At 44.8% G+C, this 25927-nt stretch overlaps 1 protein-coding gene across 5 annotated transcripts in view; it reads left to right on the top strand.

Annotated features, from left to right (window-relative positions):
- SEPTIN11 (septin 11) overlaps nt 1-25927 on the top strand; it is a 101517-nt gene that overhangs the window by 399 nt on the left and 75191 nt on the right. The window lies entirely within an intron of this gene.

The following is a 25927-nucleotide window of genomic DNA, read 5'->3' as shown; positions in this document are numbered from 1 at the left end:
CCCGGCGGCTGAGGCGGGAGAGCGAGGCGGCGGCGGCGGCGGCCGCTTGTTGCTTCCCGGGAACGCGAGCCAGAGAGACGCCCCCGCCTTCCCGCCCGTCCGCCTTTCTTCCATCTCTCTCCTTCTCCATTCATTGCAAAGGGGATCGCCGGAGGGGTGAGAGGCTGAGTGTGGGTCGGGTTGGCGGGAGACGGGACGCGTTCAGACGTTACGTGCCAGGAGGAGGGCCCGGACCCCGGTTTCTTTTCCCGTGTACCAAGCTTCTAAAAAAAGAGAGGAGGGGGGAGAGAATGAAAGAAAAGAAAGCTGGGAAAGGGGTGTGTTTGTTTGTGTGTGGTAGCAAAATATGGAGCTGGTTGTCCTATCTAAAAATAGGGCACACCAGACGAAAATCGGAGGGAGTGGGTAGTGGAGACGGAAGCACGAATAGGCCGCTCTCCCTGGCGATTCTGAAAAGGTGCCCGGGATCAGTGTCAGTCAATGGAAGGAAGGTGTGTGGCTTCAGGCGAAAGAAATAAAGGAAAGGAAACGTGCCTGAGGTTGCGGGCGGGGAAGGCGGCAAAGTTGTCCTCTAGGGTAGAGGCGCATGTGTTGTGGGGAAGGCATGGGGAGCATAAGGGGATGGCCGCCTCCCCAAACCATTGTGAGATTTTGTTAGCTGGCTGAGCAGCCAGGTGATATACAGTTGCAACCCCACAACCTCTCGGAGCACCGCATCTCTCCAGGCCAGTGCATCATTCATCTAGGACATGCAGGCATGCACCAGCCCTCGCCAACGTGGTGCCCGCCCCCAGATGTGCTGGACAACAACTCCCGCCAGCCCCAGTCAGCACATCTAGGCGAAGACTAGCATATGCAAATTTGTAAGATTGCAATTCTATACATGTCTGCTTGGGAGGAAATCCTCTTTCAGGGGACTTGCTGTGACGTGGCCGTGTAGGGTTGCAGCTCTGCTGTTGATCTCAGGGTCTTGAGTTTGAGCCCCACTTTGGGTAAAATATCCCTTGTGGTCTCTTCCAACTCTACAGTTCTATGATTCTAAGACTCTGTTTGCTTTTCCATGATGCAGAAAGGGGTGGTGTTAGAGCTGTCACTTTGAATCTTTTCATACAATAGACCAGAAAAAAATATGGGGCATCCTTCCTTCCCCCCAAAGCCTGCCTTTTTCCTTCTCTATCTTTCTGGCTTTTTGTCTTACCTTCTTTTGCATCTTCTCCCCCACCCCCTCTTTCATTGGGGACAACAACAACACCCCAGAACAAAAGAGAGAGACACATGTGATTCTATGAAGTTGCAAGCCCTGAGTTGGAATCTCACCTCTGCCATGGCAAACCTTTTGGCGTGTTGCATGGGAGAGCATCTGTGGGGCATGCAGAAGGTCGCAGGACCATAGCTCAGTGCATCTGCATCCTGAAGATCCTGGGTTCAACCCCTGGCTGCTCCCAAGTAGGGCTGTTGAACACCCCTGCTGGAAACCCTGCAGACTGCTGCCAACCAGTGTACACAACACTGAGCTAGATGGAACAGTGGTTTGATTCAGTTTAAGGCAGCTTCCTAATGTTTCATCTTCTGCAAGGGGACAGTGGTAGTGATCTACCTTACAGGGTTGTTGTAAGTGTGCAAAACACCTCAAGCACTTTAAAAGTCAAGCCACAAGTGCGTATGTTGCTAGTATTTATATTAGTAGATTGGGGTGTGACTTTCCTTGCAGATCACGACCCAAGAATAGAAAATTAAAGTGCTATAAAGAATGCAGGCTTGCAAGACCCGTGTGTGGTTTCCGATTTACTGCTTTTTAGAGAACTTCATCTTTTAGTCAACATTGGAAAGGGAAACAAGCTGTAAGTATATAGGGTTGTATATATTGTATCCTGGTGGCCTGTTAACCGCATTTCAAGCAGGGCAAGGCAAACGGGCTGCGTATAGTAGGATGTCTGTCATTCAGGACTGCATTCTTGGGAGGTTTTCAAACATCCTCTGTTCAGGCAGCAGCAGTGGTAATGGGAGTACTGGATAGAGATGCCTTAACCTAGCCTTCTCCTTCCTTTCCCAACTCCCCGCACCCCCAGAAAAAAAAATCACTTGGGCAAAGAGTTGCAGTATCCTCTGGGATCAGAAGCAGAGCTGTGTGGAAAAGCAATAGAGGCAACTAGAAGTTTGGCATTTGTATAAACTTTAACTCGCTTAACATCCCCTCTGTCCTCTCTCTCTCTGTCTCTCTGGTTCCCCAAAGAATAGACACAGAAATGATGCTGGCGACTCAGTTTGTTTGACTCTTAATGCCTTCTCAAGCAGTTTCCCACACGCTGAAGCATCCAGCTGCTGCCCTTCCACTGTACAATTCTGTTTTTTGTTAAGGTGGGGAGTTGAGAAATGTCAACTCAAGCGGAAGCAGTAGTTTGCCACAAGAAACCTCTGCAAAGCCTATAGCACCTTAAGGGTTTCTCATACATCCTGTGGCAAAAGCCCGAAGCAGATAAGAGAAGGTGTCAGTTTGTATACACCTATAGGTGTGCATTGGGGTTGTGAACGAAAGATTTATACAAATGGAAGCTAAAAAATATTATGGGACATATCCTTTCAAGGTTGAAGATTCAGGCTTGAGGATCTTCTTAGCCATTAAAAATAAGAAGGATACCCTGGAGAGATGTTGGGATGAAATTAGATCTCGGAAGGAGTCTCTCCTCCCTCCTTTTTTGGTTTCTTTCCTTTTTGATAAACCAGCAACGTCTGGGAAACTTTGTTTCACAGACTTGCCAGGCAGCTTCACATAAAGAGATCCTTACCGAAAGAGAGACACAGAGATCCTTTTTATTATGTCTATAACTTAGGGAGATGTTGGTGAAAGTAAATGCTGGCCATATGAAAGGACTCTCATACATCTTGAGGAGGTGGGGAGGGGAGGAAGGTGGGGGGAGGGAGGGAGGGAGAAGGGGACTTGATTGACTTTTTCCTGTTCGTTGTTTTTTTTTTTTTTAAGTGCATGCCAGTAAAACAGATGTTGCGCGTGAGCAAATGACTTCAGTGTGGCTACTTTCAGAATGTGAAAAATGGTGTCTGCATTCAAGATGTGACCTGGCTCCCTTGCTTAGTTTCTGTTACCGTTTTATAATATAATTTGTGGCTCTAGTAGGGTAATGGACTGCATTGTGTTTTGGCAATTGCATCATGCCCCACCGCACCCCACTTTTTTTTAAAAAAGCACATTGTTCATGTAAATGGGTTTTTTTCCCATTTATCATTTTAAATGAAAAAAATTACACTCTTCCCACCATTTCTTCAGTGCGACTGGTAACAATTACGTATCAATTTGGATTTGGATTTGTTGCTTTCTGAAAGGGTCCAGGGCAAAATGGGTTCAACCACACGGGAGCTCAAATAAAAGGTATTGTAGTTGATTCACGGGGCCACAGCATGAGGCAGTGAGATATATGAGCTGAGAGTAGCTTTGTGAAAAAGCCACTCTCCTATGGTGAGTTGAAATAATCTCCAGGCAATTGAGCAGGTAAGCTTCTGTAAGATGGAAGAGAATGATGGTGTTTTCCCTTTCCTTTCAAGGTAACAAGAGTGCCACATATGACTGACATGTATTTGTGGGCAGACACATTAGCAACATCTGTGTACTTGTTTGTGAAGCTGGTGTTGTGGATGGCAATGAGAGTTTTAGCACTAAAATTCCAGCTTCTACATCAAACAATGGCTTAAAGTATCTCGACTATCTTCCCCATAATGGCCCAGTTTGCACGTCATGTCTACTGACTAGGATTATACCAAGACAGGCCATTGGTCCATCTAGTCTAGTATGGTCTACACCAGGGGTAGTCAACCTTTTTATACCTACTGCCCACTAATGCATCTTTCTTGATGGTAAAATTTCCTTACCACCCACCAGTGCTTGATGGAAGGAGGATTCAGCTTGTGCTGTAGAACCCCTTACCGCCCACCTAGAATCCTGAAACGCCCACTAGTGGGCAGTAGGGACCAGGTTGACAACCCCTGGTCTACACTGATGGGCAGTGGCTCTCTGCAGGGTTTCAGATAGGGTCCTGTTCTGGCTCCACCTGGGGATACCAGAGTCTGAAACTCTTCATTGATGATTACCTTCTCTCTTGAGTTTTTTTTCTCCATGCGTGCAGAATAGAAAGGGGGGTGGATATCCCTGAGCATGTACAGAGTATAATGTCATTAACTCATCCCAGCAAACCATCACATCTCTGGAAATGGGGACTATTCAAAAAGCACGTCAGACTTTTAAAACTCCTTTTAGCACACGCACACACCCAAGTCATACTTTGCCTCCTTGCCAACCTATCCCAAATCCTTTTCTTGCAGCTCCTCTATTCTTCCCACGAAGTGTGACATATTTAATGGATGGTCTCTAGAGAGCATGGAGTCTTAGGCACAGAGGCCCACCCCCTCCTCCTATTGTTTTAGCATGACAGCAAACTGCATAGCTATCAATATCCCCTTTTCTTGCGAGGAATCCTATTCGGAATAAGGGAATTTCCCTTTAAAAAAGGGAAACGTTGACAACTATGCAACTGTGGCCTTGCATAGACTCTGGGGGTCCAGTTGCCTATTACCTAACACTTCCTTTCCATATCTTTGCAGGAATCTGCCTATTGTACTACTGCTCTGATGAGCAGGTTAATTGGGTTAATCATTAATAAAACTGTTGGGCATGGAGAGGGGGGGGGACATTTGGCTTGTGTGTAGGATGTGGGGAGAGGAACTGAAAGAAAGATCAGTCTGGCTTGATTTAACAGAACCAAGATAGCATTAGTGAGTCACGGAATTTGCCCACTGAGATGTACTGGGGAAATGACACTGCGCTGATTATAAAATAATGCACATAATGTAACAAGGGCGAACGTTATCGTGCAAACCACTCTGTTTGGTGGTTTGCTCTAGCTACTTTTATGAGTAACATTATCTGAAGTATAAAGTATATCCACATTTGTAACAGAACAGCTACCGTCAGACTCCAGCCTGCAGCAGGGCTCTGTCTATGAAGACAAAAGTTTCACTATTTTTAATTAAAGCTTTAGTCTTCTACCTTTACAGACCCAAGACCCGCCTTTAATCTTAGCCTGCAACAGGGCGCCCAGTTAATATTTTTGCCATATTGTCTATCTTTCTCCCTCACACCTGGTATCTGCTTCTTTCATTCCTCTTCTCCTAATTTTATCCCCCCCCTCCTTTCCCCCTCCTAAGCATTCCTTGGCTTCACATTACTGATCTTGAGAGCTTCAACTTCCACCGATGTTATAAACAAGTTTCTAGATCTCATGTGTCTGCTGATTTTCTTGGGAATGCGATGCAATAGGTCCAAAAGGATTACTGTCCCCAGAAGGCAAGTGAGGAGCTTCCCATTTTTATTATAGTTCAATTCATCATAATTTGAATAATTTGGAACTGGCAGCAGGACCTTGCTTACCACTGCTGTTTATTCAGACTCTGTTTGTTAGTACCTGATTTGCCCGTTGCCAATAGTTCCTCCTTTAAAAGTGTGCCAGTTCCATGCAAGCTGCTAATTATGTAAAAATAGGCTATGCAAAGCAGCTGCTTCAGCAGTGAGGTGCTTTGCAGAAGCTGTTAGCATAAGACTCTAAGAAAAGCTCTCGTTCATCAGAGGGGAGGCTTCCATCCAGTCCCACATCTTATTGCCACTTGTGGGCACTTACCGCATTTTTTGCTCCATAGGGTGCACCTAGTTTTTAGAGGGGGAAATCAAGAAAAAAAATCTTATTTCCCCCCCAGCCCCAAAGAGCAGCGTACTAGCTGTGTGTAACCTCTCCCTGCCGGAGGGGCTGCGCGCGGCTATGGCACAAGCCAAGACAGCGAGCGGGATGGATCCCGCTCACTGTCTTGGTTTCCTCTTTAGCTGCGCGCAGCCTCTCCATAAGACGCACCAGATGCTCTCTCTATAAGACGCACCAGACCATAAGACGCACCTAGTTTTTGGAGGAGGAAAACAAGAAAAAAAATATTCTGAATATCAGAAGCCAGAACAGCAAGAGGGATCGCTGCACAGTGAAAGCAGCAATCCCTCTTGCTGTTCTGGCTTCTGTGATAGCTGCACAGCCTGCATTTGCTCCATAAGACGCACACACATTTCCCCTTACTTTTTAGGAGGGAAAAAGTGAGTCTTATAGAGCAAAAAATACGGTAGTTTCTGCCCAAGCATCCCTCTCCCATGGCAGCATCAAAACAACCTTGTGGGGTAAGTTTGGCTGAGACAGAGCCTAAGGTTCTTCAGTGACCCCTCTGGCTGGGTCACGATTTGAACTGGGTTTCTCTTGGGTAAGAGTCCTCCATTATAATACTCTGCCTTCTTGTAGGTAAAAGGCACAGAAAGAGTCAGCAGCCCTATTCGTGGCAAATTAGCAGTGACAACAGTGTTGGTTCCATGCAGAGAAGGTCCTGATTTTAGTACAGTCATACACCGGGTTACAGCTGCATCAAGTTGTGTTTTTTCGGGTTATGGACTGCCAAAACCAAGTACCAGAACGGGTTACTTCCGGGTTTCAGCTGTCGCGCATGCGCAGAAGTGCTAAATCACAACCCACGCATGCACAGAAGCACCAAATCGCAATCCGTGCATGCGCAGACGTGGGTTGCGAATGCTGCGGGTTGCAAATGTGCATCCTGCATGGATCACGTTCGCAACCCAAGCGTCCACTGTAGAGTCTCCATTGCCCTTGCTCAGAGCAATTCCACGGGCTGGTTCAGACATTCATTACTTGGTGGCTTGGTGCTGAAGGTGTGAAGTGACTGACTAGGAAAGCTTTCCACGTGACCTGAGGTTCTGCCTTTTGAGGGCATGTTCATACATGCTAGCATTGCTGGATGGACATGCCTGCGTGAACCAGCGATATAGGTGCAACCAGATAACAGCATCCATATTCCCAAGAGCCTTGAGTTCAGTGCTTGTAAGAGGAAATGTCAATGTAGGAATCAAAACTGCACCACCTTTTAGGGGGTGGTGGTCTTGTGGACTCATTCTGAAACCACTGCTTTGCAGATTTTGCAGTCTGATTTTGCTCCCAGAATAGCCGCTCATGCTAGTCTTAGATGAAATGGTGCAGGATGAGGGGAAGGGGACTGACAGCCTTCTATCCCCTCTCCCCCAAAGACTAGGAAGCATTGCCATAAGTAAGGAATGCCCTGTGTCATAATCACATACAGTGAGTATTGCCTTAAGAAACAAAAGGGGGGCAGAGCTGAAAACTGTTGACCGGCTGCCCTCATGCCCTCCTCATGTGTTTCCCAAAATCATCTGGATGCTAAGGAAAACTGGGGACTTCTATTCTGACAGGTCTTCGTTCTTCATAGTGCATCTTCACTAGCACTTTTCAGTAGGGCTGCAAATTGGTGAAATAATTGTTAGTTGACGAAAACTAACTTAAAAATTGATTTTTAAATTCACATAGTGGAGAAAACAATGGTTTTGAAGCAAGGAGCTTACATGTTGTTGTCTTTAGGTGATGCACACGTGTGTTGCAGTGGTTGAAAGTTATTTTCAGTTCTCCATCAAACCTTGCAGCCTGGTTTTTTTAGATGGAGAATTTTAGTTGGTTCCTGAGTACACAAGTTGCTGCTTCTCCTTCTATCAGACGATATCTTTTTGTGTGGCTATTACCAAAGAGCACAGATTGGGAATATGATATGCTTTGTTCTTACATGCAAAAAAGAAAGGGGGGGGGAAGACTCCTGCTCTGTAGCAGCTTTCTCCCAATATACACCGGACTTGCAATGTATGCTGCCCTTTCAGAATAAAATGGCTGGTATCTGGTTTCTAGCAAGCCTGTGGCTTTGCTGATTTCTTTCAGTTGCTAACCCCAGAGAAGCTGTGTGAGTGTCAAGGAGCGTGGGAAGTTCTTGAACATCTTCCTTAGCACAAGCTGGGGGAAATGCCAGAAAGCCTGAATTACTAAGACCCTTTAAATGCTGAGAGTTTCTGAGCTGCTTGGCTCTTCGCAAACAAGCATACTTTTAATTTCAACAGCAATTTAGTCTCTTCCCTGGTTTGTGAACCTTTTCTTCTCCAGAGCAAGATTTTCCTGGCTCAGTGCCTGCACCTGAAGGAATGTGGTGGGTTTTGTTTTCCTGTTTTGTTTTTTTTCTTTGCCTCATTCGCTGCAATTTCTTTTCCTTCCCTTTTTAGAAGTTGCAGGTTCAGGAGGGTCTCTTTCGGAAGTGGGTGGGCAAAGAGCACACAAGGAACCTGGAACCCTACACCGCCTCTTGTGAATCTGCAAATAATTTGGTAGTACTAGATTATTATTATTATTATTATTATTATTAGGAATGCTGCTGTTAGCTTTTACTGTGGGGCCAGGCCCTGGGCTCCAATAATTGAGCTCTTGCGCCTCTGAACTACGGAGGCCAGTGGTTCTGAAAGGGCGTGGCAGGAGAGGATGACAAATGTGGCAGGAAGATTCAAGGATAATCAAACGTTTAAACATTTCAGTGCAGTATAGTATAGCATAGTATCGAAATATGTTTTAATATATACAGCCAGAAAAACAGTATCTTCGCCTGTCTTCAAGAACACTGGCTGCAGTTTTGCTCCACATATTGTTGTCAACAGAGATTTTCAATTCTGAGAAATAAGAAAGATCAGAAAAGAGAACGTCTTGTGTTGATGAGGAAATGAGAATTTGTTTGTCTCAAATCAGACCTAATATAACTAAGATTACCCAGCAAAAGCAAGCTCACACCTCTCATTGAGTTTGTAGGCATACTTAAGGTGCATATGCAAGAGGCTCGCTTATAATTATATTCTGGGAATGAGTCATGTTCTTATGTAGCTGCGTTGTTTTATACTTTCTGGGTTCCCCATGATCATACTATAAAGTACCGTATTTTTTGCTCTATAAGACTCACTTTTTCCCTCCTAAAAAGTAAAGGGAAATGTGTGTGCGTCTTATGGAGTGAATGCAGGCTGCGCAACTATCCCAGAAGCCAGAACAGCAAGAGGGATTGCTGCTTTCCCTGCGCAGCGATCCCTCTTGCTGTTCTGGCTTCTGAGATTCAGAATATTTTTTTTCTTGTTTTCCTCCTCCAAAAACTAGATGCGTCTTGTGGTCTGGTGCGTCTTATAGAGTGAAAAATATGGTAGTTGTTTTCCGTGTTATGAATCAGGCACTGCTAGGAGTTCTTTCCTTTTGTTTTCCAATGCATTTCTTGTCAATAAAAAATTCGGTTTGGTGCAAGCAACTTTTTATTCTGAAACTGTGGCTCAGAGAAAAAAGTTTGAGGGCCACTGCCTTAGGCTTTCATATAGAGATTGAGTTGATCCTTATCCTTCAACCCACTGAAAGCTCTGCCCAACACATTTTACTAAACTCTTAGAATTTCTCCTAGCTGGTTTCTTTTTCCTCTGCTCTCTCCTAACATGCTTTTATTTATTTTTTAAAAAGCAGACATTTTGGGGACTTCATTTGCTGCTCTGTGATTGTGGCAGACCCCCTTTCACATCATTCTGGCCATTGTGGCTTGAGCTGCCTAGCGGGCTATGGGTTTAAACGATGACAGGGAAGAAGGGAAAATGAATGAAGCAGGAGTGCCTGCACATATTGGCTTGGCTGCTAACTAGCTAGCCATTCTTTGTGATTGCTGCAGGTCCACACCTCGCCTCTTGGGCCCTGTGGCATGTGCAGAGAGCTAGGTGGGATGGAGGGGCATTTTTTTGTCTGGCCTTGCAGAGCACTTTTGCAGGCAGCGCAGTGGGTGTCTTGGCTTCTCTCACCTCCTGCAAACAAGCACCCAAGAGGAAGGGCGAGAAGCCAGGCTACTTCGCTCTCCCGAGTTCTGCAGACTTGGGGTGCTGTGGCTGTGCGTTCTCCTTTGCCTTCTCCTTCCCTTCCCATGAGCCCAGTGCAGGGCATGAACGCTCAGAAGAGAAGGGATCTTCTATTTATTTCCTCATTTATAAACAGTCACTTTACAGCCCTCTCCTAAACTTGTCAGTGGAGCGTACACCAATGTGTATTCAACAAAACAAGGCCCCATTAAAAACAACAACACAGTACAAAACCATCATTAAAATGACTGGATAATCAAGAAAGTTTTGAACAGCTGCATCGGTCTGCCAGCACAAAAACGGGTCCTGAAAGTTGGAAGCAAGAAGGATGTCATGTCGAATCTCTGCTGGAAGAGTGTTCTGCAGCCTGGGACCAGCAGCACTAAATGCCTGACATCTAGTTGTAATATGGTGTGCAACTCACAGGGCTTCTCCGGATCTCTGTCCTGGGCAAGGCTGAACCAAGACATTTTGCTGCCTGAGGCAATGAACAAGATGCATCCTTACCCCCTATTCCATGCACAAGGCACCAACTAAACTGGCAGTAGACTCTCACTTTGATACTAGCAACAGGATAGCACACATGGCATAGGCAGCAGCCTTGTTTAGGGGGTCCAGGACAATTCGTGTGGCATACACAGCGATATCCGCCAGCAGAAGGCAAATGGCCTGGGGCTGAGGAGGATTAGTCAGGGGGCTGTTGCCACTGTCTCCCAGCATTCCACCTGAGGCAGTCACCTCACTCTGCCCAATGGTAGGGCCAGCCCCAGTCCTGGGTATGTGACATGAGGCACTCGCCAGCGGTACATGGATATTGGCCAGTGATGAGATTTATAGACTCCTGATCAGATTGCTTGGAAACTTCCCGCCAACTTCTGGTCTGTACGCCGTGGTCGAAATTCAAAGTTCAAAATTCAGCTACTGGAAAAAGTGGGGGGCAGTGATTACTATTGCCATGCTTCCATTTGGAGCACACAGTTTATTGCCATGGAGATCCCAGCAGTTGGAGTTATTACAGGGAGACACTATTTGCAAATCCAAATGGATGATGGGATGATTCTCTTTTGGCTATATATGGACCAGCAACTTGGGAAGCTGCCTCATTCAGAACATTGAGCCATCTAACTCTGTGTTGTCTGCACTGACTGGCAGCTCCTCTCCAGGAATTTAGGCAGGCCTGGAGATACCAGGAATTGAACCTGGAACTTTATGCATGCAGAGCAGATGCTGAGCATGAGTTTGCTGTGATGGTGCCAGAACACCCCACTGAACTTACCAGTATATTTGTTTTGTATGTGCCAACCACTAACTCCTCATCCTGCTTTCTGCGCTCATGTCCCTTGCTTGCTTAGGGCTGGTGAGAAGGGAAAAGCACCAGGGAGTTCAGCTGGGAGTGGATCCAAACCATTGACCTTTCACTAAAGCAGTTACTGCACTCTTTCAACTGGGCGGAAGTTGGTTGGTCCTGAGATTTGCTGCGTTTGGTGAACTTGTTTTTAAAAATGAAATAAACCCAAGAGGTTCAGGCCACGATCCCAAAACTGCTGCTGCACCATCTTAAATTACATTCATGTAGTAGAATGCATTATTTAGCAGAATATTTAGGCAGGTGTCTTGATTTCTTTTCTGTAGGTTTTCATATTCTGGGACTAGCTGCATGCAAACTTTTATTAATCAAACTTATGGAACTGTTTGCCACAGGAATTTGTGAGGGCCAGCAACCCAGTTGTCTTAAAATGTGGGTTAGAGGGGAATTCTGTTCAGGAGCTGTCAGCTAGGCTGGGTGGGACCTCTGTGTTCAAAGACTGGACGTAGCAGAGGCTGGGGAAAAAGCCAGAGACTTGTCTCCACCGTGCCTTGCTCATAACCTTCCTAGAGGCCTCTGGCTGGCCACTGTTAAGCCTTGGACTGGAGACAGAAATTTGTTCCCGTCCAGTATGGCAATTGCAATGTTTGATTTGATGGAAGAGTTCACTTCAGTTTGCTTTAAAAAAGAAAGAACGCTTTTCTCAAGAGCTGGAGGGTGAAGATTTAAGAGCTGTGTTTCCCCATTTGGTATCATCCATATGTTGTTGTCATACAAGTTCCACCACCTTGGACCATTGGCTGTGCTGCCTGGGACTGATGGGAGCTGGAGTCCAAACAAATCGGGAGGACACCATGTTTGGGAAGAAAGCTTTATTAGGCAGATCACTGACAGAAGGAACGGGGGTTGTTCTGGACTGAAGAACCTGACTCAGATGCCTCCTGGTTTCAAAGTGTTTAGAGAACTGCTCATGCTCCCAATATTATTATTACTTACTCTAGTGAGAAGAGGCCGTATTTCAAGGATACTTATTGCAGTGCCTTCCAGAGGTTATGGATCAGAACTCCCATTAGACTTAGCCAGCATGGCCAATGGTCAGGGATGATGGGAGCTGTAGTACAGAAACATCTGAACTAGTGGAACTGTCTACCTTGGAAGGTGGTGAACTCTCCTTCCTTGGAGGTTTTTAAGCAGAGGTTGGACTCTGTCATGGATGCTTTAGCTGAGATTCCTGCATTGCAGGGGGTTGGACTAGATGACCATTGGGTCCCTTCCAACTCTACACTTCTATGATTCTATGGTTCTAAGATGCCATGTTGCCCTCTCACTGGTCCAGTGGGCTTTGTGGTTGTTATACTGAAGAATTGATGCTTTTGAATTATGGTGCTGGAGGAGACTCTTGAGCAACCTTTTTCAGCCATGGGCCGGTCCACCATCCCTCAGACCATGTGGTGGGCCGGACTATATTTTGGAAAAAAAATTGAACAAATTTCTAAGCCCCACAAATAACCCAGAGATGCATTTTAAATGGACACATTCTACTCATGTAAAAACATGCTGATTCCGTACCATCAGCAGGCCGGATTGAGAAGGCAATTGGGCCACATCCGGCCCCTGGGCCTTAGGTTGCCTACCCCTGCTCTTGAGAGTCCCATGGACTGCAAGAAGATCAAACCTAACCATTCTGAAGGAAATCAGCCCTGAGTGCTCACTGGAAGGACAGATCCTGAAGCTGAGGCTCCAATACTTTGGCCACCTCATGAGAAGAGAAGACTCCCTGGAAAAGACCCTGATGCTGGGAAAGATGGAGGGCACAAGGAGAAGGGACTGACAGAGGACGAGATGGTTGGACAGTGTTCTCGAAGCTACCAGCATGAGTTTGACCAAACTGCGGGAGGCAGTGGAAGACAGGAGTGCCTGGCGTGCTCTGGTCCATGGGGTCATGAAGAGTTGGACATGACTAAACGACAACAAAATACCTTCTTTGAATCATTGAATCATAGAAGAGTTGGAAGTATCTGAGGACGCAACAAAGCAAACTGGACTCCCTGGCAGGTTTTGAATAAACATTCACAAACCTTTTATTGATAATAATCAGCTAAATAGTTTGAGGATCTATACAGCTTTGTAACATGCAGAAAACAGCATTCTTAGAGAAACCAAAGACTGGAACTGAGGGAAGTCGGGTTTGGGGGGGGTTGGGGGGGAGGAAAATGGGGGGAGAACAAGGATGATATGTTTTTGGATAATATGTGTTGTTATAATTTTGAATACAAATTTTTTTTTTTAAAAGGAAGAGACCATGAGGGTCATTTAGTCCCAACCCCCAGGCAATGCTAGAATAATTCATCCAACCTGGGGCTTGAACCAATGACCATGAGATTAAGAGTCTCCTGCTCTAATGACTGAGCTTCACTGGATGCCTGCAAGTTTTAGTGTTCTGAGAGAGGGAGAAGTTGTTTTCTCTGTCCACTTTATCCATGCCATGTGTAATTTTATATAATTTTATTATCTCGCCTTTTCTCGAAAGTAAAAAGTCTCAAATGCTGCAGCCTTTGCTCCATCCCCTTGGTCACTTTGATTGCCCTTTTCTGAACCTTCTCCAACTCTACAGTTTTGGAGGTTAGGCAACCAGAACTCTACAAAGTATTCACTTAGAGCAGGCATGGCCAAACTTGGTCATCCAGATGTTTTTGGGACTACAACTCCCATCATCCCTAGCTAACAGGACCAGTGGTCAGGGATGATGGGAATTGTAGTCCCAAAACATCTGGAGGGCCAAGTTTGGCCATGCCTGACTTAGAGCACTGGGAGTCTCTCTACACTGGAGCCCAATGTTCCTCCCAACTCATGGTTGCCAGTGCATATTTGTCCCGCTTCCCCCAATTGAGAATTGGAGTTTTATTTTCAGAATGTGTTAGAATTACACACCTTCAGAAGAGCTCAGCCCACTGCATTTCTATTGTGAGTCACAGGTCCTCCAAGGACTGGGAGTTCTGCCTTGGAAGCCATGGAATCATCCATTGAATCATTGCTGGGATAGCTCAGTCGGTAGAGCATGAGACTTATCTCGGCGTCATGGGTTTGAGCCCCCTACGTTAGGGAAAAAGATTCCTGCATTGCAGGGGGTTGGACTAGGAGACCCTGGTGGGCCACTCCAACTCTACGATTCTGTGCGTCTACAGTTTTAAGGCAGAAATGCCTACTTAACCCCAGCAGAGGCTGAATGAAAGACCAGAACAGCCACTCATGCACAGATGCTGCAAATAGCTTCCTTTTGCCACGCCCCTCTATATATTCAGCTCTTGGGGACTTTTCAAATACTTTTATTTCTTGTGGCATAGTAACAGTTCTTTCACCCTGGCCCACAATTTGGGCATTGCTGCTGTAGAGGAACTGAACTCCTGGAGGTTCCCAGCATCCTCCCTGCTCTCTCTCTATAAATATGGGCTACTGTGGTCACACCGCATCCCCTCTCTTGCTGCAAAGCGTTGGTATTGCAGCAGAAACAATAGTGTGAGTTTTGAAGCCGGGGTGGGGTGGGGTGGACGGACGTTGTTCATTATTGAGCAATGAGCAAACCACATCCTGTGCTGATCTGCAGTGGTCAGTTGCTCTAACCTAGAGATTTCCTTGCTTTGCCTCCTTTACACCAAAAAAAAAAAAGGTTGGGGTGTGTCTCCAAGGGCAACTCGCTGATAGCAAAAGTAAAGACGAGACTGCTTTAGGCACCTAACAAGCTTCCTCATACTGAGTCAGGCCAATGACACATCCTGCTCAGTATTGTGGACGTGCCACGTCTCAAACTTGGATCCCCAGCTGTTGTTGGACGACTTCTTCTTTGGTGATCACTCGTAGCCGTGTAAGATTGTCTTCCATAAACACGGTTTTAACAATGAGTCCGAGAGTGACTGTGGAGGCCAATTCTGGATCCCCATGTCCTTCCACAGTGGGGACATTGGTTTCCAGGCAGGAGTTGATCACAGTGTGGATTTGCCAAGTGTGCCTTCCTCTTAGCACGTTTCTCCCTTGCGTCCTGAGTTCGAGTGTCTTCAAAGCCCATGACACCTTTGGTAAAGGCTGTTTCTCCAACTGGAGCGCTCACAGGCCAATGTTTCCCAGTTGTCAGTGTTTATACTACATTTTTTTACATTTGCCTTGAGATAGTCTTTAAACCTCTTTTGTTGACTACAAAGCCCATCACCCCTGGTCACTGGTCCTTCTAGCTAGGGATGATGGGAGTTGTAGTTCAACAACAGCTGGGGACCCAAGTTTGGGAAACCCTATCTATCTACCTGGAGATTCCAGGGATTGAACCTGCGACCTTCTGAATGCAGAACAGATGCTCTACCACTGAGCTACAGCCCGACTCAGAGCAGTGATGCTATTTGAACTTGACCAATGGAACTTGGCATGAAAGGTCCTCCCTGGCTTAGAACTGATGGGCAATCTTGAGTCAGCAGTTCAACCTGCCCTTTCACAGGATTGCTGTGAGGGCACGATGAATGGAAAACAACCTATGCTGTCCTGAGATCCTTTGAGTCTCTCTTTTTGACATGGATCCAATATATACACAGCAGTTGCTGACCAGTTTGCGTAGGAACAGGGAAGAGGAATCGTTGGCTCTTCACGTGTAGCTGGACTACATCTCCTATCAACTGTTGGCTTGGGATGATGGGAGTTGGAGTCGAACAACAAGCTTTCCTAGCCCTGGCATACAGGCTACGGCTTGGCCAACAAGACAAGAGTGCTGTATTCATGTATTGAGTGGGAGCCTCCCACATGATAGTGCTGAATTAGAACTTACTGAGAAATGTGATAGCTTTCCTTTAGCATTGCAGGTGTAAATTAACTTTAACGGTGTTAAAACCAATTGTGTTATCGGCGATTACTACGGTTTTGATGGCTCACAATGCTTCTTCCCCAAGGCCTTTGAATGAGTTGAGTTGTCTTGGTTTTAACCAGTGTCAGGTTTTTAGTCTGGAGGTTCCATCTGCTCTTGTTTTCTGTTTGATATTATATTACATCAACTTACTTTAAACTGTTAGTGTTTTGATGTATTGCAGTTCGCTTTTGTTACATGTTGGAAGCCACTCTGGAATTACAATGTAGTGAAAGGTGGTTTATAGAATCGGCAAATAAATAAAACAAATGCATTTAATTAATCTCTCACAGGCTATCCATTTCTCCACCATTTCATTCTTATTTGACCACACTGTCCTCATCCATCCTGCCAACCAGTCTTGCCAACCATCCATGGGTAACACTTAACGCATTTGATGAACTGGGCTTTAGCCCATGAAGACTTGTGCTATCAGAAAACTTGTTTGTCTGGTGCCACAAAACACTAGGCTGGCTAGCCTGTAACATTTAACTATAGTTAAAGAATAACTATGGTTTAATTAAAATGAGTAGCATGCTAGTACATGCAGCTCAAAAGTCCCAATTTCGACTTGTCTCCGACTCCTGGCTTTGCTGCACCAGGGATGAAAACAAACCAGAGACTGGCTTTGTAAACCAGCGCTTGTTGCTTCTCTTCAAATACCATTCATATTTGAAGCAAAGGTTTGTTCTCTGCTTACCACTTGTGGTTTCTTTTGGGGGAAACTAACCGCTTTGCGCATTATGCAAAGCCAGACTCTGGCTTGCTCCCTCCATGGTGCAGCAAAGTCAGAGTGAGGAAACCGGAGCAATGTTGAACAGTGCACATCAGCACTGTTTGCGTTCTGTCATAGTTTAATTTTTAAACTAGGGTTTGGTATTATGTGCGAACGGGGCCTTTGTGTTTCTCATCCTTTGTTTAGTATTTGAAATAGAGGTTCATCTGTATGTCAGGCAAAATGAATTACAGAATCGTAGAGTTGGAAAGGGACCACAAGGGCCATCTAGTCCAACCCCCTGCAATGCAGGAATTTTCTGCCCAATGTGCGGCTTGAACCCACAATCCTGAAATTAGTCCTGATCCTGAAATGGTAGTTGCATGCTCTACCAATTGACCTATCTCTTTTCTTCCCAGCCCAATAATAAGAAGCTTAGTTGTCACTTATTAGGGGCTTCCTTACTCAACTTTTTTCTTTAAAACAAACCCAGTGGTGGTATTACTGTTATTACTGTTATTATTATCCTATCCTGAGGTCCCAGGGTGGGTTGCAACAATTAAAACAATATTAAAAACAGTTTAAAACAACTCAGAATCACAGAAATAAGGTGGGTCCTAAAAGTACACATTGCAAGTTTCAAAAGCCAGGGCAAAAAAGGGGGGAAACCCCTGTAGACATACCTAGAGCTTTCTTAAGTCTGGATTTGGGCATGCTCATTTGCAAAATCGAAAAATAAGCTATTCAGCCACATAATATTGGAAATGGCTCTTAACATGCCTTGAGTTAAGAACCATAAATTCCCTACCTACACCCACTCTTTAACAATCCAAAATACCATGGTGTCTTTGAAATTTAGCGTTCTTCACACAGCCTTTCCTTTGCTTACGTTTACTTTCAAGATAATTTCCAAAATATTGTATGCAACGTGAAACCAAGAGAAGGCTGCCAACATGTTGTGCATGTTAAAGGATGCCGTGTTTTTGCCACAGAGTGACTTTCTGTATTTTTCCATGTATAAGACGAGGTTTTTTTAAAAACCAAAAAATTAGGTTTTAAATTGGGGCTCGTCTTATACATGGGTAGTGCTGAGGGGGTGTTTTCTTAATTTGGAGGCCCCCAAAATCTTATACGTGGGGGCGTCTTATACACGGAAAAATACGGTATATGATAAGATGCTGGCGAACCCCGCTGTTCTTCTTCAGCCTCATTAATATTGAATACATGTCACTTTCATATGGCAGTTGATGAAAAGCAGGAATTTTCTGCAAATATCTTGACAACTGTGGGTGTAGAATTACCCGTCATTCTGGAGCAAGCAGGCACCATGTATAAAAATAATTGGCATTTTTTCTTGCAAGTGACCTGGTTTTCTTTTACCTTTCTTCAGCTGTGTGTTGCTGTTGTTTTAATCAGAGTCTGGGTTATTAGGACAAACAATACATGCAGATTTTATTGTCTGGTTTCTCAAGATGTAGAAAACCAACACAATCCTAAATATGTTTTAAGTGCTCATGGAATCACTACATTGGTTGCCATTGGTTTTTTGAGCAGGTGTTGTGCACAGGTAAACATCTGCATAACGTTAACAAGCAATTGCACACTTACAATTAACTGGTTTCATTGTATGGTGGCCTGAGGACTGGCAGGAATGGTTTATACTTTCAGTAACTGTATCCTTGGTAACTTGGTATTTACGGTAACTGTATATTTATTTATTTAGCATGATTTATATGTACCGCTTAAACCAAGAGAAACCTCCAAGCAGGTTACATAAAGCAATATAAAACGGTCAATTTAAAAATAACCGGTAAAATCAAACGTTAAAAACAAAATAGATCAAACAAAAATAAATAAATGCAGCAGTTCTAAAATCAATATACACAATACAATTGCATGTCTGAATAGGCTTCAAAAAATGTTTTAGCAGTCTTCGAAAACAGCACAGCTCATGCTTAATATCAATGGGCAGGGAGTTCCAAAGACCAGGTACTGCCATACTGAAGGATTGACTCCTTCTAAGTGCGTAACACGGAAATACTAGTTGTGCAGATCAAAATGAATGAGTTGGCACATACAGGGTAAGGCCTGTATGTCTCATGCTGCTGAGGGCTTTATATGCTAATAGTAATACCTGAAATTTGGCTCAGCAGCAAATCAGCAGCTGGAGCAGATCTCTCAACACGAATGTGGATTGATGTGTAATTTTGTTACGTGGATGAAATCCCCTGCCTCCAGCAGTCGAGGTAGACCATGACTTACGGCATATTCTTGAATTTGTCTTATCCTCTTTTACAGCCGTCCAGATTGGTGGTCCTCAGAACATCTTGAGGGAGCAAATCCCATAATTTTAACTGTGCGCCATGTGCAAAAGTACTTTATGTTTTTTCAGCCTGTTGTCCCTGATTCCAAGGGCTACACAACTGACTCCAAGGGAGCGTCGGACTTCAGTTTTGTACAGCAGCAGTCCTCTCTCCCACCTATGTCTGAAGCAGAACGCTTTGGAAATGCAGAGCAGTTCCAAAAGCAGTTTGTGATACAGTGTAGTGGCACATTCAAGTGGATAGAAAAACGAAAACAAAATAAGAATCCTACTTTGTATCCTTCAAGCTGTGTTTCAGAACTTGGTCTTTGGTGAATTCTTCTGCTTTTGATTCTAGGTCATTCCTGAAGTATGCGGAGGACCTTAAGGTCCATAAATAGCAACACCCTAGAGGTCCCGGACCCCAAAGAAGTCAGATTAGCCTCAACCAGGGCCAGGGCCTTTTCAACATTGGCTCCGCACTGTCTCATGAGACCAGGGCCCTGCAGGATCTGATTTCTTTCCGCAGGGCCTGTAAGACAGAGATGTTCCGCCTGGCCTTTGGCTTGGAATCAACTTGATCCCCTCCCCCTCTTTCCTTTTTCCTTTCTCCTTCTGTGATGAAGGAGACTTCCCTGGCTCTTTTCTGACCCACGTAGGACCAGTCTAGATAGTTGGCCTTAGTGAAGATTTGACATTTTCATCTCCAAAAAGTTTTTGATTTGAGTTTCTAGTGAATTGAGACTGCATTTTAATGTTGTATTTTAATCTTGTTTTAAAGTTGTATTTTCATCAATTGTTTTATACTTGGTGTTAGCCGCCCTGAGCCTGGCCTTGGCTGGGGAAGGCAGGGTATAAATAAAAATTATTATTATTATTATTAAAGCTTTCAAATGCGGCTTGTATGTTTTCCCAAACTGCTTGCATGGTTCAAGGATTTGGGGGCCCTCTTCCTCTCAACTGCTAAGTAACCTTCTATATCCTTTTTAACTGTTGTTTCAAAAGCTACTCTTGATTCCTCCCCAAACCTCTTCCACCCCTTCCCATCTGTTCTCATTACGGGGAGAAGATGGCAGATCAGATGGTGTGGAGGCAGATCAGAGGTGGCTTTGAAAAACAGAGCTGTTTGTGAGCTGCACCTTCTAAGAGCAACTGCTCTAGAGCAGACAAAACTCCAGTTGCAAACTAAGTCCCAGGTCCCTTGGTTTCTCTCACTCCTACTAGATGTTGGAAATGTTAGCTGCTGGGAAACTTGCTTTTCTCCAACAACAGTTAATAAACCCATTTGGGTTGTAGGGAAAATGCAGGTTTCCAGCAACTGATATGATAAGTAATGGCAATTAGCTTTGGAACTCCCACCCCCATTTAGGAAAGGTAACACATTCCCTGCACATAGACATAGCTGCCCCAGGGTTTTTTGGTGCAGGTGTACACTCTTATCCAAGACTATAAGAAGCAATCCAGTGGATCTATTCCCTGGATGAGAGCTGGGTTTGAAAATTCTGTGCCAAAGCAACCCGGATTCTGCATTCTGGCCATCAGTTCAAATGCGTGCGCATTGCATAATTGGTTTTGGTTCTGCTAGGGAGTGAAAGTCATTCTCAGCCTACAAAACATTTATATTCCTTCTTCCCTCAGAAGAGCTGAAAGTGGCTGTCAATAAGGATTGGAACCAGGTATCCTACCAAGTATTTTCACATTTTTGTCAACCCAGTCATAAGGTCTAGAAACTTGTTTCTGTTTACTTTTGAAGAGAAAAAAATGTTCAGGCTCTTTGACTCTTTAATTCTGTGCCAATACCAATTTCACAGTTCAGTTGTGATGTGCATACAGCCCTACCTTAGATGGATGCCATGATTAACGGTAACTTTGCAGCCGTTTTGGTATCTAGGCACAATCAGAGATTCCTGTTCTGCAAATGGGCCCTGCACACAGAACACAAATAAACCTTTTCAGTTTGATCCTATCCCAAGGATGAAGACCACTGTGGTTCCTGGGCTTGCTTCCCTGCTGAGCCTAGGGGCTGTTCCAGTAAAGGCTTGAATCTTTGGCTTCAAGTGTGCAGTAGCGATTCAATACCACAGCTGTTCTGAATTCAACAGGAAGCATGGATCGAGGGATGAAATAAAACCATTTCCCCTCAGATAATCAGATGCCTTCCAGGACACATGCTGCTGGCACACACAGGCTGGAGATGAGCGAGTGGCGTTTATTGATGCATACCTCAGCCAAAAAAAGGTACTGCCGCCCACCTCCAGGAATCCAGATATTGTTTTCCCCTTAGAGCCTCATGTTCATCTCAGTTGAAGTAACTCTGTGTAATGCTTACTGAGAGAATGCATTATGGGAACATTTCTTTCTTTCTTTCTTTCTTTCTTTCTTTCTTTCTTTCTTTCTCTCTCTCTCTCTCTCTCTCTCTCTATGTGTGTGTGTGTGTATTACTAGACAACATTCTTTATCCTTTTGTTGTATTGTACAAAAAAGGACTATTGGCTTAAGGAATAAGCGAACACTAGTTCTATGTATTGAGCCAATTAGAATTAAACTCTGATTTGGCCTTGGTTCTTGACCTGCTGTAAGCAAGTAGGAACAACAGGTTTCAAAGAACTGAAAGGAAGATTTAGGATAAATATTGGTGGTCTGACAGGTGGGGGTGCCATGCTCTACACAGGCTACAGAACATCTGTAGGGGGCACGAGGTTGGGGAAGACTGAACTGGAGGAACAGTTCCTAAAAGCCTCGTTTAAATTACCGCCGGAGCGTTATTTGGAGGAAGTCAAACCTGCCAAACGAATTGTGTGGTTTGCTGTTAAACGAATTGTGAGCGTTTTTGGGATGACACTCACATGCCTGCCTATGTTTTGTGTTATGTAACTTTATTCCTAATCTAATTTAAAATAACAATTATTTGAGCACTGGCAAAACCACATGTTTTCTTCTAAACCAAGTCAGCCAGAAACTTGAAGGGTAAATCCAGGAGGACTAAATTTAATTCCCACTTTAAACACTGGCTTGTGCATAGTTCTTTGTCGCAGGAAAAAAAGGTCTCTTTCCTTGCATCATAGTAGAATGCTGCACCTAAACTGCATGGCTTTTTTTAATAGTCCATGAACTGAGAATGCAGTCCTCAGAAGTAGGCTGAACAGGGTTTACTCCAAGGTAATTGTGTAGGACTGCAGTTGAAACTAAACACAATAGAAGGTGTAGCTTTAACAGGAGCAGTGCTGGCTGTCTTGCAGTCTGAGCCCAAATATTCTTACTCAAAAGTAAGGTGGTTAAGTACGATAGGATTTGCTTTCCAGCAAGTCTTGGCTGTGCTCTACTTATTCTTTGTACTGTTGTTGTTGTTGTTGTTGTTGTTTAGTCGTTTAGCCGTGTCCGACTCTTCATGACCCCATGGACCAGAGCACGCCAGGCACTCCTGTCTTCCACTGCCTCCCACAGTTTGGTCAAACTCATGCTGGGAGCTTCGAGAACACTGTCCAACCATCTTGTCCTCTGTCGTCCCCTTCTCCTTGTATTCTTTGTACTAGGCTAGGGCCAATTTAATATGTCGTGTGCATCTGACCTCAACAGAGACAGTTAACAGCATTTCTAATTGAGCAAGAATTACTAATTTACGGGTATTTTCTAGTGAAATGAGAAGGACAGGTTGGTTGTGACTTAAGGCCCATTCCACTGCTTTCAACACAAAGTTGGGACTTTCCCCCCCAACCCAGATTGCATATTTACTCTCCAGTAGATCCAAGGTGCTTTTTTTGGCATAAATGTTGCTATCAATAATAGTGCAGTGTAGTGTGTTTTTGGCATAGGTGAGGAGTGTTTTAAAGTTAACTCCTTTAGTGTTACAAACCTGCTTTTGACTCTCCTTTTCAAATACCACATAGGCAGGCCAAATCAAAGCAGGGAATAGCAGTCATTTGCATGGATGAGGGCTATAATTTAACCTGCGCTGTGTAGCAGTAGGCTGTTGGCAGCTGACGGTGGAGGCTGCAGCAGACTTGGGTGTGCGGGAATGATTTGATTCTGGAAAGTTGCTGTTTGATAATGCCACGAATACCCGCAGTCTGTAAACCCTCAGCATATGATTTTTTAAATCCGGCAAACTGTTAACTTCGCAAATAAATTAGTAGGACTAGCAAAGCCTTCTGTGAAGTATTCCCCATGGTCCCAAGCAGTGAGGCATTCCAGGGTGGTTCTGCGGGGTGGACCCCAGTGCTTCTCTCATATTTGTGTTGTTTCCAAATACACAAGCAGAACACACTTGCGGCAAAAATACACAGCTGCTAATCCAGGCATGTCCAAAGTCTGTTTTGGGGGCCTGTGGCAGCATATGTCCTGGGGTAAAATCCTTAAAAAAGCTGAGCAACTTCAGTCCTGAAAAAAGCTCAGCAGCTTTGGGGTTACATCCTTCATCAGATCTGGCCCTCTTTGGAAAAAGTTTGGGCACCCCTGTGCTAACGCATCTCATATTGGACAAATAGGCCAAACCCTACGCCAAAGGATAGTAAAGGTAAAGGGACCCCTGACCATTAGGTCCAGTCGTGGCCGACTCTGGGGTTGTGGCACTCATCTCGCTTTATTGGCTGAGGGAGCTGGCGTACAGCTTCCGGGTCATGTCGCCAGCATAACTAAGCCGCTTCTGGCGAACCAGAGCAGCGCACGGAAATGCCACTTACCTTACCTTACCTATTTATCTACTTGCACTTTGAGGTGCTTTTGAACTGCTAGATTGGCAGGAGCAGGTACCAAGCAATGGGAGCTCATCCCGTCGAGGGGATTTGAACCACCGACCTTCTGATCGGCAAGTCCTAGGCTCTGTGGTTTAACCCACAGCGCCACCCGCGTCCCTACGCCAAAGGATAAATGGACATAAATCTGATATCAGGAATCACAAGACAGAGAAACCAGTAGAAGAACACTTCAATCTCCCAGGACATTCTATACAAGATCTCAAAGTAGCTGTCGTATTACAGAAGAATTTCAGAAATAGACTGGAAAGAGAGGTCGCTGAATTGCAACTTATTATCAAACTTAAAACCATGGAGAGACCTGGTCTGAATAGAGACATTGGATTCTTATCTCATTATACATGATATAGCTATTTTTAGCCATCTCACCCCTTGCTTTTTCCTGTAAGACCAATTGCAGTACAGTCGTCAACAGGTTTACCACACCTATTAGCCAATCACCCATTCCCACCACCCTTCTGAGTAATGCCCTTCCCCACCCTCTCACTATATATATTATATTTTAGTGCATAGCTGTCAACTTTCCTCTCTTTTTAAGGGAAATTCCCTTATTCCGAATAGGATTTCCCTTAAAAAAAGGGAAAAGTTGACAGCTATGTTTCAGTGTATCTGAAGAAGCGTGCATGCACACGAAAGCTCATGCCAATAACAAACTTAGCTGGTCTCTAAGGTGCTACTGGAAGGAATTTTTTTATTTTGCATCTCATTGGGTTACCTAAAGCTCAGCCAGCCCTATCAGTAGGCAGAGAGGGGCTGGCAGATCCTGGGTGGAAGAGCAGCACTGGGAATCCTCTGCCCATTCCCCTCTGCTGGAGATCAGGGCCACGTGTGACACACATTCTAAACTAGAGTGCAGTGGAGGAGACTATCCCACTGGTATTGCTGATGGGAGATGCAACTTCCAGTGCGGTCAATTTCTGTAGGTGGATTTGGAGGAGTGCTTATTTGCTTTGGGCAGCAAAAAGTCTTGGGATAGCCCTGCTCATAACTTGTAATTCAAAGTTCTTCCAATTTAAAGCGCAAATGGCCATCTTTTTCTGCCTTCCCAGCCCCCCACCCTTTGTATAGCACTGGCTTCAGTCCCTACCCCCTGCAGGTAGATTGCTCTGTTAAGGGGAGAAACATCCCCTAAAACCATTAGCCCCCACTATCAGCTTGTCCTTTCTGTCTATTAGCTAGTTAATCAGCATTACAAAGTCTGGCCTCTCCCCCACATCATCAAGGCTGCCAAACTTAACAGCAGTGCTTTCACCAAGGCTTAGAGCTGCTTCTTTGGGGTTGCACAGGGCACAAACGTGGGATGTTGACAACAGCAGGCCCCACTTCCCTTTCTGTTTCCCTGCAGCCTGAGGTGCTGGAGGTTCGGTCACAGAATCTTAGAACCTTAGATTTGGGGAAGGAACCCTTGTCCCTCCAAGGAACTTAACATGCGGGATGAGAAATCTGCAATTTGAATGCACTTCCTCTTGATCAGTTCGACTGACTGAATGGATCCTGGGATATACCTTCACTAAGATTCCAACCCACCCGCTTGACATCGTTCTCCAGATTACATTTGGATATTCATTCCATGAACTTGTGATATGAGCCCTAACCGCGTGATTTCACGTTGACTGGATTTTTGCATACTTTGAGGTTAGCTATAACCAAGGTATGATTCTGTTTTGCTACATTTCATTGGATGCAGGCTGTTGTGCGTGTGTGCATTTAAAAATAAAACCCAGTCACGTTGTTTTATCTGTAGGGGCACGCCTGGCTCTAATTTGTTAAGTGTGGCTGCAGTCCTGGGATCAACCGTCTGAATGCATCGATAGATTTTTCCAAGCAGGGAAGAAATCCTGCTATCTTGTGCATGATGGGGCCCCAATTCTTTGGCCCACTGGGTGATTGCCCAGTGATGCAGATGCCCAGTCCTCACCTTGCCAGATGTGAAAAAACTCTTAGATGTGTCAGGCAGCATCTTCATCTCTGCCTCTTAGCTTTTCCTGCCTTTGTTTTCTTTTACTCGCTCCCCCTACCCCCCAATACATCTCAAGCCTGCTATTTTTTGCTGATACTTAGCTACTGGGGCTTTTCACAACACAAGGGTAGTACATTACGTGCAGGATGCAGAATACATAGCACTTGGCTTTCTCTGCAATATATTGAAAAAATAAACATTGC

The sequence above is a fragment of the Podarcis pityusensis genome (genome assembly GCF_964106645.2).
Source record: "Podarcis pityusensis genome assembly, chromosome: 9".
Classification (NCBI taxonomy): domain Eukaryota; kingdom Metazoa; phylum Chordata; class Lepidosauria; order Squamata; family Lacertidae; genus Podarcis; species Podarcis pityusensis.
Note: the sequence above shows the minus strand (reverse complement) of the source record. Positions and strands in the feature narration are given on the sequence as shown.